This window comes from Pteropus alecto, unplaced genomic scaffold (genome assembly GCF_000325575.1).
Source record: "Pteropus alecto unplaced genomic scaffold, ASM32557v1 scaffold11, whole genome shotgun sequence".
Classification (NCBI taxonomy): Eukaryota; Metazoa; Chordata; class Mammalia; order Chiroptera; family Pteropodidae; genus Pteropus; species Pteropus alecto.
Genome location: NW_006431956.1, coordinates 13,847,538 through 13,867,819, shown reverse-complemented (window position 1 = coordinate 13,867,819; position 20,282 = coordinate 13,847,538). Strand labels below are relative to the sequence as shown.

At 40.6% G+C, this 20,282-nt stretch overlaps 1 protein-coding gene and 1 pseudogene across 8 annotated transcripts in view; one reads left to right on the top strand and one right to left on the bottom strand.

Annotated features, from left to right (window-relative positions):
- KIAA1217 (KIAA1217 ortholog) overlaps window positions 1–20,282 on the bottom strand; it is a 268,562-nt gene that overhangs the window by 206,984 nt on the left and 41,296 nt on the right. The window lies entirely within an intron of this gene.
- On the top strand, window positions 18,201–18,318 carry LOC112475662 (annotated as a pseudogene).

Here is a 20,282-nt window from a genome sequence, read left to right as displayed (position 1 = left end):
GAAAGAGTGAAATATATGTAAAATAGAAGGAGAAAACTGCCTGAACCAAGCTGGCAAAGGCGGGGCCCCAAGGTGACTACAGCAAGGACAGCTGCGGGAAACTCTCCAACGCTGACAACGCAGACCCTGCATGGGTCTCTGTGTCCCAGGTGTTAGTCTCATTAACATGCAGTCAAGACCGAAAAACCCCACGTCAGCTCTGGCAGGTGAACTGCCGCCAGTCGAGGGAAGCTGTTAACTGAAGACATGGTTGATGATGCAGTCTACCTGAAGAACAGACAAGAGGGGTCTGCAGGGGTTGAAGCACACACAAGACATCCGGGACCTCTCAGACCCATGGCACATGCTCGGAGTGGAGAATGACATGGAAGCTTTTGCGCGGAGCCCCTCTGATGGCGACAGCTGCCCAGCCCAGCCCATGTCTGGTTGCAAGTTAGAGGAAAGTCCCTGAGTGTAATTGGTGTTTCCTGGGTATAGAATGAAAGATGTAAAATGCCAGGGGCTTTCCTCTGATGAGCGGGAGAGAAGGGAGGAGAAAGGGTGGACAGGGGGCTGTGAAGTTCAGGGGCAGCCAAGGCGAGACAGAGTTCAGAGTTCGTTTGGGTATTGCCATTAAAGAAGACTTCCTGAGCATTCACTTAGGTGCATTTCAACATGCAGCTTGCAGCAAGTAAAAGTGAGATTTCTGGTTCATAGGATGATGCAACGAAAGTCCTACATGTCTCTTTATTTCCAGAGATGACCTAAATAAGAATATTCTAGACCACTTATTTTTTTTAACCATAAGAAGTGTTCTGTATCCCCTCCTCTCCACCTACCATGAAGAATTTCTCAAAGTGTCTGCATTAGGCAGTGTCTCACGCACAGGCTGCTGAGTATTGAACTTGACTCAGACTTCAATCTCTTGGAATAAACCCCCCCCTCAACCACAACCTGGTCGTTTTTCTTGACAGAACAGTGCAATGGATTTCCCCATTTGGGGAGTCAACACATTAGCTACGAGTCAAATTCCGGTAGATATGAAGTGCACCATAAATAGTCTGGGGCAAATTCGGCCAGGATTTTAAGAAGGTAATAAGATACTTTTAACTCCAGTGGAATGTGAGAACACCCACTGCCTCCCTGCTCTTCCGCCTAACCTGTTCGCAGTTACACAGGATAAACATCTTTTACTTCTGGAGAGTGAGGTGAGTGGACTTCCTTTATAGCCCAAACCACAGGGTCTTCAGGAAAGTCTGTGTGACCAACCTGAGCTGCCAGGACACAGGGATGGGAATTTAGGTGGGCCAAGACTGCGACTTAAAGAATACTGAGCTCCCGGTTATTTGGTCCCAACTGGTCCAATTCAGTTCCTGGGCTCATCTTTTAGAGTTTTCCGTCGGTTAAACAACTTCCACAGCAAACTGTTGCAACAACTTAGCACTAACTCTACACTACGTCAATTTAAGTCTTCGGGATCTCTTTCTTTATAATCCCCAACAATTTTGCATTGTTTTGATTGTTTTATTTTCTCACTCATGTCTGCTTTAATTCTCCAGCGAGTCTTTCCTGATTAGAAAAGAGCCAGAGAACTCACCCAAGAATCTCCGTTAGAGACCTGGACAAAGTGTTTCAAGTATTACTGAATTTTTAAGCCCTTAAACAAAGACCCTTCAATGTTGTTTCATCTGATTGCAGGGTATAGACTCCCTATGCATGCCACAGAGGTAGGGACCACACATAGCTATGTTTTATCTAAAGCTCTGTGTACATAACGGCAGAATTTAGTAGATGAACTTAAAGTCTTCAAAGTCTTAGACTTTTGGGATTTGTTGTATTTAAATAATAGCTCTTGATTTGAAAAATCTGCAAGGAAAACACAATCCTTAGTAGGATTCTTTTTCGAATTGCGGTAGAAAAGCACATGAAATGGTTAATACTGTTTGCCAACTCTGTGGCAGCACATGGAAATAAAAGTTGCTGTTTGACCAGAAGCATACTTCTGATAAAAGCTCATGGGTGGCAGGAACATAAGTCACTGTCCCCACAGACCGCCTTAGAAGTATTTCCACATGCCAAGGAGGAAGGAGAGGAGAAACAGAATGACTGGTCAAACAGTGTGGGTGGTGATGTCCCACGGGATCAGGCTCTGGGCCAGCTATGGGTAAATGGCAAGAAGAGGTAGCTTGGGTCTCCTTGTCCACAAGACGAGCTCAGCCTTCTATTACAACAAGCACTAACTAAGGTCAGTATGATCGTAGTGGGGAGAGGCATCGTGAAACAATACGAAACAGAACAGCCTACATAGGTGGTGGATAGAAAACGAGCTTTGAAAAGAGAGGACAAAATATATCTAACAATATATTAGATATATTTTAGTCCTCCCCAAATAAAAGACATTAAGAGAGATATCTGATCATATTATGCTTTGTTAAAGCCTTCTTCCTGTTGGATTATTGTGGGAAGGTGAAACTCAGCAGAGGAGAAAGAACTACTGCTTTGTTTTTTTGGGAAACAGTTTTCAAGATACTTTTAGAATTCCAATAGATTCCTACTGTTAGGTACTTATAACTTTTTTCCAAGACCCCCAGATCTAGTGTGAAAAATTGTGATTAGAAATCAGATTTTAAGAGTTACTTTAAGTATGTCTTAATGCAAATAAGATGCTTTCTTCTATAGAGGAGCACAATCTAGTTACATTAATATTTCCTGCTCTTCAGATAATGACTCCATTGTTCACTGATGATGATTTGGAGCCTGACTCCTACTCTCACTTCACTCTAATATTTGCCACCAGCCTGGGCGGTTTCAGTGCCCTTAGGACAAGCCCTTCATCCCTTTGCCTCCAGTTCCTCTGGCCTCCTTACCTTAGAGTAGTCTTTGCCTGCACACCACCCACACTGATGGCCATCCCCTGGAGCTCAGTAGCACCCACAACTAGTGCTTCATGTCTGAAATCTTCAGCTCGACTTCTGTTACCCTCACTTTCGATCACAACCTTTCGGTTCTCATAAACTCCTACTGTGTCCACATCTTCAGTCCCCTCCCTGTTACCTATCTGTTCCTAAACAGAGTGGATGTCATTATCTATCACTTCCCCACACTTCTCAAAACCTTCACCTCCTTTAACCACTCATCCTCTCCCACAGCCACGCAGCCAAACTTCAATCTCCCGTCGGTCCCAGTATCACTGACTTTCTCCGTTCACTGAAAAAAATTCCTCAGCCTTGCTGCCTGGTGCCACTACCCACCCACGGCCTCTGACCTTGGCGGGGCTCTCGCAAGGCCTTGGTGATAATCCTTCTCAACATTCCCCTCTCCTTCCCACAGAAACACACCTTCAAATCTTGTCCATTCTCTTTAGGCTTGTTCTTTACCAGCCTGAGATTTTCATTGGAAAAATTGAAGGCAGGACACAAGCCTTCTCCAACTTGCTATACTGCCACAAGCAATCTCATTATTCTCCAACTTGCTATACTGCCACAAGCAATCTCTATATTCAGCCCCAATCTTCAGGGGCAGTGGGGGATGACGGGGTAGGGTGGGGAGATCTTTCTGTCCCTCCTTCTCCTCTTTCTCCTTTGGAAAGCAAATCCACCCACCAACTTTCTCCATTCTTTCAAGGCTCTCTCCGCTCACGCTTCCTTAGGGATCACAGGCTTCTCATAATCTTTTGTGGTTAACCCTTCACTCTCATGGTAAGGCTTCCAGAAAGAGCATCTACACTCCCAACTCCAGACCTTCCTGACCTCCCAATCAATTCCTGACCCACTGTCCCTGTCCTCAATTGAAATGGCCTCTTGGCAGCTGGATCCAACAGTGATGGCAATATCCTTTATGCTTTATTATTATTATTTTATTTATAATATGGGACCGAGTCTTGTTTATGGACAAGGCAGATAAAAGCCAATAGAGAGAAAGAGGTAAAGAGTATAGGAAAAAGCACACGGCCGTACCTAGGCACATTGTAGGGGTTTAAAATGTGACAACCACATAAGAGTTAATAAAAACTAAAGCAGCTTTTCAAAAGCTACAGCTCAAACCCTTCTCACTGGACTTGCAAATATGATCACGTCACTTCCCTAATTATAATCTTTCAGTTGCTTCCCATTGTCCACAAGATGAAGTCCAGACTCTTAACTAGACATTCCAGGTACTTCATTGATCTATCCCAACTCCCTGGCTTCCCAGCATCCCTGCCCTCCGCCCACCCACATTCACACATTCTGTGCTGCAGGCTCATTAAACTAATTGCAGGCCACTTCTTAGACCCATCATGACCTCTTCTCTTCCAACTGACTCTTTGTGTCTGGCAATCTCTGATTCATTCTTCCAGAATCAGCTTCAGGGTCGACTTCTCTGAGCCAGCTTCCCTGACTGAGATTTCCTCTCATGTCCTTGCTCCCTCCAGGGTTAGGTGCCCCACCCCTCAGGTCCCACTGCTTGTTCTGTCCCTTGCATCGGCATCTACATCCTATAGAGCAACCCTGTGCCTTCTCTTCTACTAGAGCAGAAGGCATTGGATTTGGAATTTTATGTAAGGAGTGTATTAGCATTTTCCATACTTGCAGTTACATTGCCTGGCATGTGGTTGCTGTCCAATATACATTTGTTGAAGAAATGGCGAATAGAAGACTCAGAGGAAATGCTCCATAGTACAGCTGCCTTTATGAACTATAGTGAATAGAAGATAAAGTCAGATGGAGACCTAGCCATGGGAGCTTAAACCTATCAAAATCGTGTCTCAGTTTCCAAATCTGTAAAATAGAAAAATAGCCAATAATATATTTTGACATTTTAAAATTAAAATAATACACAGAAAGAAAAGAGATCATAATATATGCAGTCCAACCTCCTTCACAATATCTTTCAAGTAAATAAGTCATTTGGCAAATGAATTAGAGGAACATTAGGGAGTAGGCTCCCAAGAAGCATGTCTACTACACAATTAAAAAATCTTGTAGTACTTTTCAGATGCAAATAAATTTCAAACGCTGGCTGAATTGCAGCTGGCAGGATCATATTCTGCCAACTCAGTTTCTTCTCCAAGCTTTTAGGACTGACCTGAGGTGTCCTTCCAAACCCACATGTTTCTCTGATGGCTAGCAAATTCCAGAGTGAATTTTAAAAGCAAAACAAACAAACAAAAAACTCTCATGTTATTAAGTGAGATGTACATTTGAATTCTAACCAGTTTGGAGAATTGAATTATGGTTTTATTTCACCAATTCCAAATCGTAAAATTTAAAGCAATTCATTGGTCACAGAAAGAAGAGCATGGAATTTACTAAGTGTCAGAGGTCCAACATCTAGTTCAGTTAAATCATGAGCAAAGCAAGTGTTTTCTTTAAAAATGTTAAACCACTTCTCCTAAAAGCCTAAATAAAAAAATCCTATTAACTATTCTTTGATTTTGACAAAATTCATTTCTATATTCACAGCAGGAAGTTATAAAGTTCAGACTATAAGCATGAAGGAAAATAGTATTTTTATAATGAGCTTGGGGGGAAAAATACAAAAGACAAACAAGCTTCCCCTAAAGAAAAATGCCTTTAATTGCATCTATAGTAGTGTATGATTATTTCCTGTAATTACAAACTTGATTTAAGTCTTCTCAAATATGAATGTGGTCATTTGGACTCATAAAAGTTCTCACTGACCTAAGCACCTTCATTGAAAACAAGTGAGAAAAGCTTCTGAAAGGTAAAGGGCAAGATGGGTAGATCCTAATGCACAGGCATGGACCGAGGAATTCTGCATTATTTCATTGAATCAAATATGATTATAATTCCCCAACTTATGATCTAAAGTGAAATGCCTGGGTTGACTAGGTGGCCCTTCCAATTAGCACCAGGTAGAAGAAGTGAGAAAACATGGTGATTTTGTTCATCAATGCTTTTCTTCCTCGAGGGGACAGAATGCTTCGGTAGGAAACCACAGAACAGGATCTTAGTACTCAGGGTCTGGAGTAAAATGAAATTATCTAGAATTAGGATTTTTAACATTCCTTCAGAGAATGCAAAAGAGCCTCCAGAAGATGTTGGAAGTCTCTATAGCTGGAATCAGCAACCGGTGAAGACAATATTAAGGGAAATAATGTCCTCGAAACTTTCTGCCTCGCTTTTTCCATCAAATTAAATCAACAATAATACCTCCCCATTGACTCTTCCTTCCCGAATCATAAAGTTCTAAAAGCAGTGTCCTTATTTGGCTCATTTGATGTGTACAAGTGTATATGTGTGTATATATGTATTTATACTAAATATATATATCTACTACTTATTATATATATGTATATATAATATAAATATATTAAATGACTAAATTTTCTAACCTGTGTTAATGGAGGAAGCATAAACCTTGTTCTGAATCAACAAGAAATTCTGTAAAATGAAAGTTGATGATAGCATTTAAGGTCTCTTAAAATACATAGACTATTTTGGTTGTGAAAAGTAAGATTATACAGAGAACTCTTAAAATTCAACAGTAAGAAAATGAGTGACCATTATTAACTATTATTACTAGAATTCATTAGCATGCATCACATGAAACTGCAGTTATTGAACTGTTTTTGACATACGTAAATGTCAATTTCATATGGTCCTATCTAAAAGACTTCAACATTCCTTTCTAGAAAAGTGTCAACAATAATCTCAGCATGGAGGGAAAACATCCACCTCTACAAACCTACCTCATGAACCCGAGCACTCTATCACTTAAAAACGATAAGGGCTCATGTGTTCATTCTATTTCAGAAAGTCATTTCTTCAACAAGATGACTCATCACTGAGCCCTCTATACCATGAATTTTCAAATGAGTTTTTAAAAAGTCAAATAGTAAACTTGGAAAACCAAATGGCAGAGAACCTCTTTAGGCCATCAGATGAACCTGAACCCTCTTAACACCTCTCACTATTTTTTTCTGTCCACTAGTAATATTATTTTCACTTTTTTTTTTAAACCATAATAACATATATGTTTATACCCTCTGGCACTGCAGAAAAGCAGCAAAAAGGTTTAACTGGAGTTAATGGTGCCTTTCTTTTTCTATTTTTGAATTTATTACATTTTAGTTTTATAAGTTCTTGCATAAATTCAGGATTCTGAATGATAGACTCTAATTGAATTACTTTTTAATTGTAATAAATATTTTAATAACTTTAAATTTAGCATGCAGAATTCATAAACCTTTGCTTTATGATCTTTTTCATATGATCTTTTGCAAAAATTCTTCATTTCTTTTCACAGAGACTTCATTTTCTAGGTAAATTTTGCATACTCATTAATCAGTTCAATGGCAATACCTCCATTTGAATAATATTGTAGATTTCATAGTGATGTATTAAAGACTATTATGACTGAGATGCCATTGTGCTAAAGAACCTTGAAATCAAAGATGCTACTATGCTCTTGGATCGAGCACAACATATGGTGGACGCTGCAAAAAAAAATTTTTGGCATATCTATAAAACAGATCTAAGGGACCAGAAGGAGAAATAAGTTCCTATCCCTATCCAGTCTTACCCCCAAAACTCCCCATTAATTTGAGCTTACCTAAAGCAGATTCAACTGCCTCAGCTCTTCACTAGTGATGCAAGCAATCCTCAATCTCTTTTTCATATAAAAGCCAAGAGAGAGGTGGCCGCATGGTGGAGGTAAATTTCTATCTAGCATGCTGATGGTAACACCCCGTTCATTTGCAAGGAGTATCTGGCTGTTGAAATTAGTGAACTCAAAAACTATCGTGCTTTGGTTCAATTCAGATTTTCTAGAACACATCTCATGGCTTGAGGTAGCATTGGCGATTTCCCTTTGTCAACTACCATCTACGGTGATGAAGCAAGGGAAACGCCCCCCTCCTGTTACGTCAAAGCCATATATTTGAGGAACTAAAACCAGTTCATTCACTGCAGTGGTAAATCACCGAAAGTAGGAACTATACAGTGTAGTTTTCCTATGGATCATGAGAAACTTTGTAAATTATGTGGTTAATTAATTCTTTCTAATGGAGATGGTGACAATTATGACATGCTGAGATTATCCATATCCAGCTGAGATTTTTCTACGACTGATTGAAATAAATAATGGACTCTAGCTGTCCATCATTTGGTTTATCTCTGGTACGAGAGAGACAGAAGAATTATAATTATTTCTAAAGGTGTTATGACAAAGTAATTTTACATTTTTTACTTGAAGACGTTCTCTAAGGTTGGTGTTTGCTGAGCAGCAGCAAAGGAATTGGAAGCTAAAGTAGGATGAATTTTCAGTTTTAAGAGATATGAATGAATTTAAAAATTTATATTCCTTATTTTGATGACCCGAAAACAGGCTCATGAAATTCTGACAATTTTAGAAGACTAGAGTGTACGAAAAGACCCTACTTTTGTCTGAAAATATCTATGCATCGTAAAATACTGAAAATTATAAACAAGAATGTGAACAAGTATTACTTCTTGGGGGTAGAACAATGAGGCAGTATTTTTCATATTTTTCCAACTTCTTAATCCAGAATAAAGAAAAGTTTGAAAATTAGCGATGCCACTCCACAAAACCTACTGACGTCCACCCTAACACAACTGAATCTTGGGACTAGGAATAATTCTCTGTGAAACGCATATTAAGTCAGGCAAGGTGGATCGGTTGGAATAGAAAGGGTGCAGGAGGAGAAGGTGTACTCGGATACAGAGTGTGGGCAAAGTCCAAATGCAAATCATCCTGTTCGCGTGACTGGCAGATGCTGGACAAGATGAATGATGGCTTTCAGGAGAAGCCACAGCATTTCAGTATTCTTCTCAAACAGACTAACTCAGGAATTGCTCCCATCTACAGTGTATGGCATAAAATTTCCTAGAAAAAAACCCAAGAAGCTGCTTGAAACAACTTACAACTCCATGTGAGGGAGACTGAAGCTGCCTAAGGCTTAAGAAAGTCTGCAAAGGAAACTAGACTTTTGGTGGTGAGCGTGTAATACAGTATACAAGATTTATCGAATTTTAATGTTGTACACCTGATACTTATGTAATGTTATAATCAATATTATCTCAATAAATTTAATTTAAAAAAGAAATAGTTTGCATGGCCTTCCAGTCACTAGAACTTTGAACAACATAGATGACGAACACAGTACCACCTCATCTCCAACCTGTTTATTAACCTCTAATTAATTATATGACCAATATACTCATTGTAAATTAGCAAGATGTGAAATCCCTTTAAGTTACGGAGCCATTACTTGTAACCCAAGGCCCAGGAGAGGGTTCTGGCTCAGGGTACCAGCAGGCTCTTCTACTCTGAGTTACCTTGCAAAGAAATTAAAGTGCGTGTTGGACACAATGTTCGCTTTATATTCTTAGCTTTCCATAAGATCTAGATCATTAACTCTGTGCCAATTTCCTCTGCAGAAACTACTTTAAATAAAATGTCTCAAATAGAAATGCAATTTAGAGATAATAAGATAAGAGTTAAGTTTTTCAAAGACAGAACATAGTTTTCCCAATGCGTTAAACTGGATGTCGTTAAACTGGACACCAGTGAATGCTAAGAAGTCTCTTTTTTTGTGTGTGCACATGGAGGATTTATCTCCACTGCTAATCATGCATGAAATCTTTGTGAGATTGACAGGTGAACATAAATGTCAAGCATTCCAAACACTAATTTTGATGCCTGCGCCCTTTCTGCAAACCTGGAGAGCTCCAGAGGTTTGAATTAAAAGATCCTCCATGCTAGTAAAGGGAATGCTAATACGATTAAAAACCACTGCATGTGCCTGCAGAATAGAACTGTTTTTGTTCTATTTTGTTTGGAGAATGAGAGATGCAAGTGAGGTGTGGCTAGGAGAGCTCAAATCATACGTCCTCAGAGATAAACATCATCACCTTCTAAAGAACAATGTTTAATTGCAAAGTCTTTCAGCATCAGCTTTGCTATCACTGGGCCTTGACCTACATAATTTCCTTCAGAAATGTCTTACATTCTTAGAATATTTGGTCTCCATAAAGCCTTCCTTGCCATTTTTTAAACTTATCTAAAATTTGCTTTATTAAAGTTTTGTTTTCACTGTTAGTCAACAACAACAAAAATGAAACATTCTGTAATTTTCTATTTATCCTTACTAGCCGATTAATATAACTCATCAAAATTGGTAAAAGGAAGAGTCTCTGAGAAAGTATTCAACTTTTCTGATTAGGCACCACTGTGAACAGGGTCTGTCCCTCATCTTCTGGCTCTGCCGCCCCCTCGGCCTTCCCATCCTCGCCCTTCCCATCCTCGCCCTCCGCCTTCCCATTCATGCCCTTGGCTTCAAGGCCTCTATATGCAGATGAGTCAATCTCTTTAGCTCACACCTCTCTCCTGGGTTTGAATCTGTGTTAACTGCCTATTGGACATCTCCCCTTGAATGTCCTATAACCCCAAACACAGTGGCCAAAATCAAACTCCTAATCTGCTCAACCTCTCGAACTGCTCCCTCACCTCGTGAAAGACACCACCATCCATCCTGACGTCCAGGCTAGAAACTGAAGTCACCCTCAACTCTTTCTCCTCTTCCTTCTCCTCCATTCACTACATCCTATTGATTTCAGCTCCTTAGTCCACCTTGGATCCATCTGCTTCTCTCCATCTTCCCTGCCACCACCTCTACCCTGAATCAGCCGGTCCTCGTCTCCCGCATGGCCTACTGCAACGGCCGGTACCGGGCATCCCTGCCTTCTGTCTTACAGCTGCCTTCTCCGCTCTGGACTCCCAATCCATCTCTACCCTGCGGCCAGTGGCCCTTCTAAAAGCAAATCTGTGCCTACAACCCTTCCATGGCCCTTAACACAAAATCTAGACTCTTTGGCATGGCCTCCTGGCTCTGCTCATCCTCTCTCTACCCGCTTCCAACCACGCCCTGAGCCTGACACAGCCTGTGGTACCTGTGCTCAGGTGCCTTGAACTCTCTTCAGTTGCACTAAAGATCTATATGCTCTTTTCCCTCCAGGTGTCCGCTTATGCTCCGGTGTGTCTGGAAACTCCGCTTTCTGGCTAAACTAACTCATTTTTCACGGATCGGTGTAGACGTCTCTCCCTGTGGAAGTTTCCCAGCCCCACAGCATGGGTGAGGAGCTTCTTCAGTGTGTTCTCATGTCACCAGCTTCTTTTATCATAGTCTATTTTAACTACTGATTTGTTTGCTGTCACCACCAGACTGTAAGCACCACCTTGCCCTATCTCTCGTATTCCTTTTGCCTCTCCAGTGCCTAACTTAACACGCAGACCAGAGTCAGCACTGAACAGTCATTAAATGAAGGCGGCTCTATCACGAAGCCGCCACATACTCAATGCCCATTGCATTGCTGTACCCTGTCTGATGCTTTGAATAGATCATCTCTTACTCACACAACTCTGCAGGCTCGGTATTATTTTTGGACATTTTACAGATGAAAGTCAGTGGGATTAAATAGCTTTCTCTAAGTCACACAGCTCATAAGTGAATTGAAAACCAGGTCTGTGTAGCTTCAAAATTCCTGCTTATCTCACTCCAAACACTGCCTCTCCCTGTGGTCCGTGCTAAACTACCAGAGTTCTATGCATCAGGCCTCACGGAGTAATTCTAATCCATCTTCTACCGACGGTCTTTCAAAACTGAAGACTTTCCAGGAGCCAGCGGTTAGGCTGACCCCTTGCACCCCACTGTGCTTGCATGTTCTTCTCCCTGGTGCCTGCAGCTCTTCCCACAGTAGCTCATCAGGGCTCCTCCCCATTTGTTTTCACACAGAGCCTAAGAAAGCATCACTATGCTTTAAAGCACTTCACCCACGACAGCTTCATCTTAGCTGCCAAGACCATGCGCCCACAGGGCAAAGGCGCGAATCACAAGCTGCCATCCACCTGCATCACGAAGAGAAGCCCGTGGGCATCGCTTGTTAAAGGGAAAACTGAGCTCAAGGCCTGGCTGGTGGCCGGCAGTCCTGCTGTCCTTTGGCTCTGGTCTGCCTCAGGTGAGGGTGAGTCAGAGAGGTGACACAGGAAAAACCTGGACAGCCGGTAGGCTCTCTCTCCCCACTCAAAGGCCACCTAGTGTAGCATCTCCCCCACTGTTTATGAGGCTGCCCCCTAAATGGGCGACCTGCCACCCACCTGCTGGCTCCACTGCACATGACAGCCACTCCAACGTCTACCTCAGGAACACGAATTCTTGGAAGCAAATTCAGCAGTCCAGAAAAAGCCACTCTCTGGAACTAACAAATCCAGGCTGAGAGCTGTCAAAGCCTTTATTTGAAAAGTCACCTCAATTTAATCAGATTAGAGTTAGACTTGGTTTGAACATAGCAAGAAGTTCCAATCTACAGCACTAAGGATGAGAATGTAAGAGGGTAAAACATTTGAATATCGGTTTGAAAGTTTCTGAAAAATTCAAACCCAAGTTTTTCCACCGGCTTTAGTAGCTACCTCAGAAACAGTAAGAGATGCTCTCAAACCAGGCAGAACTAGATGGAACCGTAAATCGTTTTGCCATTTACATTTCTAAAAGATCTTTCTTTTTCAAAGGACATCAAAGCTGAATGCCCTTTGTGTGTCTGAGTTCTGTTCAATGACATCAATAAGATGGATGATGGGCAAACAGCATCCAAGTCCATTTGCACTATTATTAGAATAATAACATGTAAAATGATATGAAAAGAAACAGCACTGATTCCAATGACCTTGCAGCCCAATTTAATCACGGTTTCACTAAACTCAAGCTGTTGAATTTATGAATTAAATTCAATTTCTTTTCCACGATCTGAGCAGGCCTGGGCAGAAAAACGTGGTTGAGACTGAAGCAGCAGCTTGCTTCCCCTCCAATATTCACGACACTGCCAGGTTCACTGCTGGGCTAAGTCTGGAAGGACAGGCTAGAAAAGAATATCAAAAAAGCCAAGAAGGTTGAAGTGATGGCCAGGTCTCCGACTGCAGTCTGTTTCTGCAGCGTCACAATGGCGAGTAGACTCTACTCTGGAAAAAAATCTATCAAGAACCAAATTACATCAATGCTAAAACTCAACAAAGCCAGTAGCATTCATCTCAACTGCATCTTAGGCAAAGACTTAACGGGGGAAAAAAATACACTAGAAACTATTGTATTGCTTGTTATACGATCAAGCCTCGTTATTCACAGGCTCTATATCTGCGAACTCACCTACTTGCTAAAACTTATTTGTAATCCCCAAATTAATACTCCCAGCACTTCCGTAGGCATTGACCAACGCCAACAAGGCGGCCGTCTGCCTTCTTGTTTCAGCTCTCGTACTGTACAAAAGTGTCCTTCTCATGGGCTATTTAGTGCTACGTTTTTCACATCTTAGTGCCTTTTTATTTGGCAATTTTACTATTTAAGACGGTCCCCAAGTATGCTGAAGTGCCGTCCAGGGTTCCTAAGCACGAGGAGGCTGTGACGTGCTTTATGACAAAACACATGCCTTAGATGAACTTCCTTCAGGCCCGAGTGGGAGTGCTCTTGGCCTCGGGGTCAATGTTAGTCATTCAACAATATATAACTACTGCAAATAACAAGAATTGACTGTGTACTCAAACTATAGCAAAAATGCCGTAAGTATGTAAAGTAGAACTTGGAAGAAAAAAAGCAAAGGCTATTTAGGTGTACTACATCCATTTTTTTTCACTTTTTAGCAGATTTAAGAATTTGACAATTTCTGATCATTGGCTTGCACTGTAGAACATAGCCAGTCAGTACTTAACATAGTCCTCTATAATTTGTGATGTCGTATTAGAAATTAGTCGTAATTATTATAATTTACTCTTGAACATAGTGTATAGTTTCACCTTAAATTAAAAAAAGCTTACACATCTTAACCATCTACAAAATTTCTACAAGATTTCACAGGTGTATTATTCATAGTCATTGAGAGTTAAGACTTTAAGACTTCAAATCAATCAAGTCTTACTTATTCTGCAAACTAAGATCAGTATATGCTCATTCTGCAAAGCTGGTCTTTACCTAAACCAATAGGAAATGTGAGGCTGCCACACCAGCTTGGGAGCAGTGTGGTTATTCCAGTTTTGGTCACATCGCCATTGTCCTCCAAGATCTACTCTTTATAGAAAGCTAAATTTCAAGAACTAGGTTGCTAGAATAAACCAGCAAACCTTCTAAAACTAAGTAAAAGCATTACATCTTTGTAACCATTTGCTTTTGTCTGATTTGTGTACCACTTTGTGAAATCTCAAGTTTTTTAAAAGTAAGCCACAGTTGGATTTTCTTATCACCAAGTCTTAGAAAGCATTCTTCATTTCGCCAAGTTATCCAATAATACTGGACAGCAATCTGAAAATAAGCATTAGGCACCTCAGGTCTTCCCCTGACTCAAAAGTTTCTAGACATTTGCATAAAATCAGTTCACAAATGTGTGTGTTGTTAGAATGACTTTAGTAATATGTGGAACACAAACTATTACTTATTATTTATGCAATTTCAGTAGTTTTTTGGTTTAAAGTGTGCATTTCTAATTCGTCGGTACTGCATTGGAAAATTCACTACCTTAAAATGTGTGCCCTGATCGTTTTTACGTTTGGGAGTATTATTCATGTTCTTGTATTGAGGTAGGAAAGGGGATGCCCCATGTCCCTCTCAAAGATACCCCAGGGTTTTAATTAAGGATGTGGTGTGGGACAGTTGTACATAGAGAAAAGCAAAAGGGCCTTTATGTGCGATCCTGACAGGGTTCAGATAGTGAGCCGTTTGTGAGAGATTCTGCCAAGTACTCTAAAAGAGAGAACTTAAAAATAACCATGAAACGAAAGTTGCAAGTGTGTATTTCACTTCAAAGAAGACTGTTCATGCCTAGCATGGACTCTCTTAAAATGTCTCTAGAGAAAGGAGAATGAAGGAAAGAGTAATACTTAATTTGATAATTATTTGTCAAGTGTTCTTCTCTGTTCACACTTGCAAAAGTTAATGAGAGTTTGATCTCTTGATAGTAACCATAGGGAACCTTATCAGTCTCTAAACATAATTCTTCTCTCTCTCCCTTGAGTTGGGCAAAGTGAGGGGACATCTCACGTAGAAAAACGTCAGCTTCCCTCTCCTATATATTTAGTGTGGAAAGATAATGAACTAGGTTTTAATATTTTCTCTTCCCAAAGGCTGCTCTCCATAAATGATCAACAGTCTAGGGGACAGGAGGGCACACACTTCTACACGGTGGGAGTCCCCTGACATTTTTCCAGCAATCAAAGACGTCATCCTCAGAGCCCTGACACCAGAGAAAAAATTGGGGTGAAAGCTATTCCCATCTTTGCTCTTTTTATTAAGACTTTTCAAAGGAGACTTTATTCTAACATGAATTTAGACAAAAAAAGAAAATTAAGAATTTTTCCTCCAGGCAAATAATTCATAAAGGGGGGGGGCGGGGATTTCAATATGATTTATTTCACAGAGATCATTGAAGAGTGTGTGAAAACAGATCTCTACCGAAATTCCAGGATGGCTGTTAATAGCTACCATGGAAGAAATAAGCAAAAATTTCAAAGACAATTGTTAAATAAATCCATTGCTACTTTAACAGTTATCTCAACTTGGCTGGAATGTGACTAGAACTTGTGGATGTATATTCACTTTGACTGGAATTTGACGGGCAAGCGCCGTATTTTGTACTCTACAATGATGGAGTGGTTTGGTGAAGGCAGGGCTCCCTGGAGTGTGGCTTCGGGAATTCATACTCTTCTCGGTCGGTCACTCACTCGAGGAATTAAAGAGTTGAAAGAAACCCCAGACATCCTTTCATCATCTCTGTAACTTGAACGTTTTTTCCAATAGATAAGATGACCAAGGCCAAAAAAATTAAGTGACCGGGGTCACCTATCCCATTAGAAACAGGAGACCCGGGGAACCCTATCACTATAACCTGCATCTACAGTGAGCATCAGTGCGTCCTTACCTGGGCAGTGACTTTCCTGGTAGTTCTTCGTTCACCAGTGTTACTGCCTAAACACGCTACCATCTGTTACAGGAACTGGATCATGTGGAAAGAAGAAAGAAGGAAGTCTAAAGGACCTTCTAATGTCATCGTTAGGCTGAGGGTAGAGGAATGCCAGGTGGCCTCTACGGCCCAGAGCCCCTCCCATCACATTTCTCCTGCCTATGAGCTTCCGTTTGGTTCTGTCTCTATGTGCTTCTTGTGACCAGCCTAAAATGAAGATGAGTTCTGCATAAATCTGCCCGGGAGCGCTATTTTATCTTGTATGGGGCCAGGTCATGTTTTTGAATGAAACAATTTTTATGTGAAGTGGAGGGAGTGAGTTCCAAAAAAATATAATAGAATGAGCTACGCAGAGGGGAAAATTTTGTTAAAAAGCCTGTGATGTGTCCAATTTCATGATCCCTATTCTGTACTTCCTTAGTAAAAAGCAAGTATGAGCTAATGAAATGGTTGCTGTTGGAACCAAAATTAGCACTTACGATCTGGAAGCTCAACCAAGATTCAACATGTTGGCTGGTTATACTGTGAGATTCCCCCAATATCCATAGAGGCTAAACTTCATTCCTAAGGAAGCAATTACCAAGCTCAGTTTAACTGAGTTCCTTACCCAAAATGTGTTAATAATTTTCCTTTCAGAATGATATATTTTATGTCAATTAAAACAGAAAATAATCTTAAAATTAAATGGTGTTTTAAAAAAGTTTCGATGCCCAATTGGAAAAGAAAAATTCAAAAGTGCTTTGAAAATGGAACCAAAGTACCAATTAGAGAAAGAATTGCAGGCAAATTAAAAATATGCTTTATCCAATGACACTGAACCTCAGTAATTTTCTCTACAATGATTTGGAAAACCCTGTAATTCTCGTAGAAATCTGGCAATCTCACCCATTTCCCCTCAGTACAATAAACAGAACTATATGTTGTGGTTTGTAGTTCAAAGAAATGTTGCTTTTAAATGGAAATGTGGGGTGGTGGTGGCACAAGCCATGATTACTCTTAAGTACCATCAAAAGAAAGAAGTCTGAGCTGCACTTCACAATGCAGTGGCTTAATTCATCACTTTTATTTTTCAAGCTTGCTAACTGGCGAGGAAAAGATGAAAATGAAGATGCCACGCTTTGTACAATGGAGTGCTTCGGTAGACTGTGTGCACATGAGATGACTTTATGGTGATGAACGGATGGTTTGTACGTACTTTATCTAAACAGCCCACTTGTAACACGGAGAAGAACGACATTAGAACCTGGTTAGTGAGTGTGAGTCACTTAGGACAGTGACTTGTGAGTGTCACAGAGACAGAAGAGACAATGTTCAGTGACCAAACTTACTCTTTATGTCAACAACAATCTTAAGTATTGGTCCAGGATAATGGTTCGAATGTGAGATTGACTGGGAAAGATGTTGAAAACTGACTGTTCTCTTTTGGAAAGCAAAGACCGATTAAGGATTCTCCACTGTCAACTCGTTCTCTGGACACCGATCGAACCAGTGACATGTGGTAGACCTGTGCCCGGAATACCACAATCTGACCCGAGTCCTGTTTCCATCCACTGCCTTCTCCCGTGGTGGGGAGACTCTCCCCGATCTTCGCTGGTTTAGGTTTTATTCACAAGCTAACTGTAGATGAGGAGAGAGGGAAGAGACGAGAGGCCCTCTCTTTCATGGTCCTTTAAAACCACAGGATTGAGCTTTCTTTAGTATTTATTTAGCACGGAGCCCCAAACTTTAGGTGTGGGGAGAAGGTTTGTCACTCCGCTACCCCTAAAAGTGCTCCTTGATAAATACTTGCATCGTTTAGACATATCTTTGAACTTCTCCGGGTCGCTTTTCTATGGCCACGGGTTCCACAGAACAAAGACCAAGGGCCTCCTGTTCCAAAGTGATATTTCTCTGAGAGAAAACCAACCCCACTCATTTTGCCTCCAGTGTGATAAGCCCAGTGGGTGCTCAGATCTAAATATTAGCTTCATGTTTCAGCCAAAGTATATTTTCTATATGCTTTCCTGATGAATGTTTGAAGCATTCCTGTTTAAAATGGACAGATCTTGGTAGGAGGTTAGCAAGTCAGTTAACTAGCAGGAAGAAAGTGCAGTGCAGTTTAACAAATTATTTTAAGAGAAATTTCAAATATAACAGGTGGCTGGCATATTGCACATGGAGTACTGTTAGTTTGCCTACTTTGATGAAAATCCAGTATAAGAAATCTGACCTTTCTATCCAAATGAACCAGGGAGCAATGATTTGCACAAGAATCCTTCCCTGGTCTATAGCCATGCTACCTTGAACAAGCCTGATCCTGCTGATCTCGAAAGCTAAGCAGGGTTGGGCCTGGTTAGTACTTGGATGGGAGACCACGTAGGAAGACCAGGTGCTGTAGGCGTAAAAAATAAAAAAATAAGGGATTGTAAGCTGACAAGGTCCTTGTAGTCTGTGAGGTCAACCAAGGCTTGCCTCACCCACCCCACCTCCCCCCAAAAATGAATCCTTCCCCATTTACCAAAAGGTTTTTTGGGTTTGTTTTTGTTTGTTCTTTTTAAACAGCATCTCCCTTAGTAACTTACCATTGCTTAAGTGCACTGATGATTAATTAACTGCTGTAGAAGGCAATTTTAGGGCAGGAAAATATAGTTCAAGGGTGAGCTATCACTGCCAACTGCCAGGTAATCAAAAGCACACCATCTCTTTAATTAAATGTAAGACAATGGGAAACACGATTTAATTGATATAAATTCAACCCATACCCAAATTTCAAGACTATTTACTCCATAACGTAGTCAAGCCAAGCAACGGCATGAGCAGAATATCAAGTACCAACAAACGCCAAGATGCCTAGATGAAAACAAAACAGGTGTGCTTCAATTGGTGCATTTTCTCTCTTTACAGCATTATTCCTCATGTTAAGCAGTAACTACAAAAATGATTTGACTCTTTAAAAAAGCCTATTTAGCTATATTGATAGTTTATCACTCTTTAAAGATCAAGTCAAGTATTTCCTTGTTTCTGAAAGCATTCCAAATTCCTTCACGTGGGGAAAACTATTTCTTCCTCTTGGTCCCTATGCCTTACTCATATTTCCCACAGAAGACTTATTCCATCAGTTTTCTATATCTGAGTTTCTGCTGCTGAACTGGAGATTCTTGAGAACACAAAATGGCTTTATTAATCTTTATGTTCCCATCAGCTGCGTGAGTTCCTGGCTCTTAGTGGATGCTTAATGAGAATTTATTTAATTATATTTATGGAGAAAGGAAAAGCATAACATTATAAATAACTCGACCTCACTGTAGTCAAAACTGACAAATTTCTACTCCAACCTTTTCACCTCCAATTATAGCTAGTCACATGATCCTAACAGCATAGTGGCCCACTTTTTTTGATTCCAATCATCTAATCATAGGGGGAATTGATAAATAGCATAATGTTCAAGAGAAAGAGAAAAGGTGAAGTATTTAGACAACAAATAAAAAATGATCAGTCTTCAGAGAGCCACAGATTTGGAACTGAATATATGGTGGCCTCTGAGGTTATGTATAAAACAAAGCATCTTTTGCCCTTTTCTCTTTGAAATTGTACTGTATTCTCCTTCCTTTCCTTTAAAGATAAATTCTAGGGTTCTTTGATTTCCTCTCTGGCTTTACTTATCCAGACTTCCCCGACTTTTTACCCGACCCACGCACTATGTCAGTCTCCCTATCAAATACTCCTTATTTTTTCATAATGGTCACCACCCTTATAATTATTTAATGTTTTACTCTCCCCTAAGGAGGGAGAAATCTCATCCATACTGCCCACGGTGGTACGTCCATTGCCTAGCACAACACCCGGAACAAAACAGATACCCAATCTCTATTCAGTGAGTGGAGGGGTAGCGGGTAGAAGCGGAAAGAAAAACTTTCCCATGAAGATAGGAGAGACAGAGACACCTATGGCTGGAGGGCCGCTGCCTCTTCCAACTCTTCCAACTCTTCCAATTCTCACCTGCTTCAGAAAGAGTATTCGCTCACTCACTATCTTGGGATAAAGGCAAGAGCTTAAGAAAGAAAGCCAAGAGGAAGGGCTGAGCACAGGATGGTCCATGCCGAAAAGATTTCATCATCTTTTCTAAAGGAACACACAAATACATAGTAGCATTACCAAGATGGCTGACTCGAACCAAGTGTTGATGGATCTGAAACCATGTGTGAGACCAATTTAAGCATTACTTATGGTCAAGGCTATAGTCTTCAAGTACAAATAAATCATAAAGGCCATGGCCGATGTGTGCATTATCTAGACCAACACAATAGTAAGTTCAAATTTAATTAAGAAAACTTCAGTGATAATAAATGCCGAGTCAGATAGCTC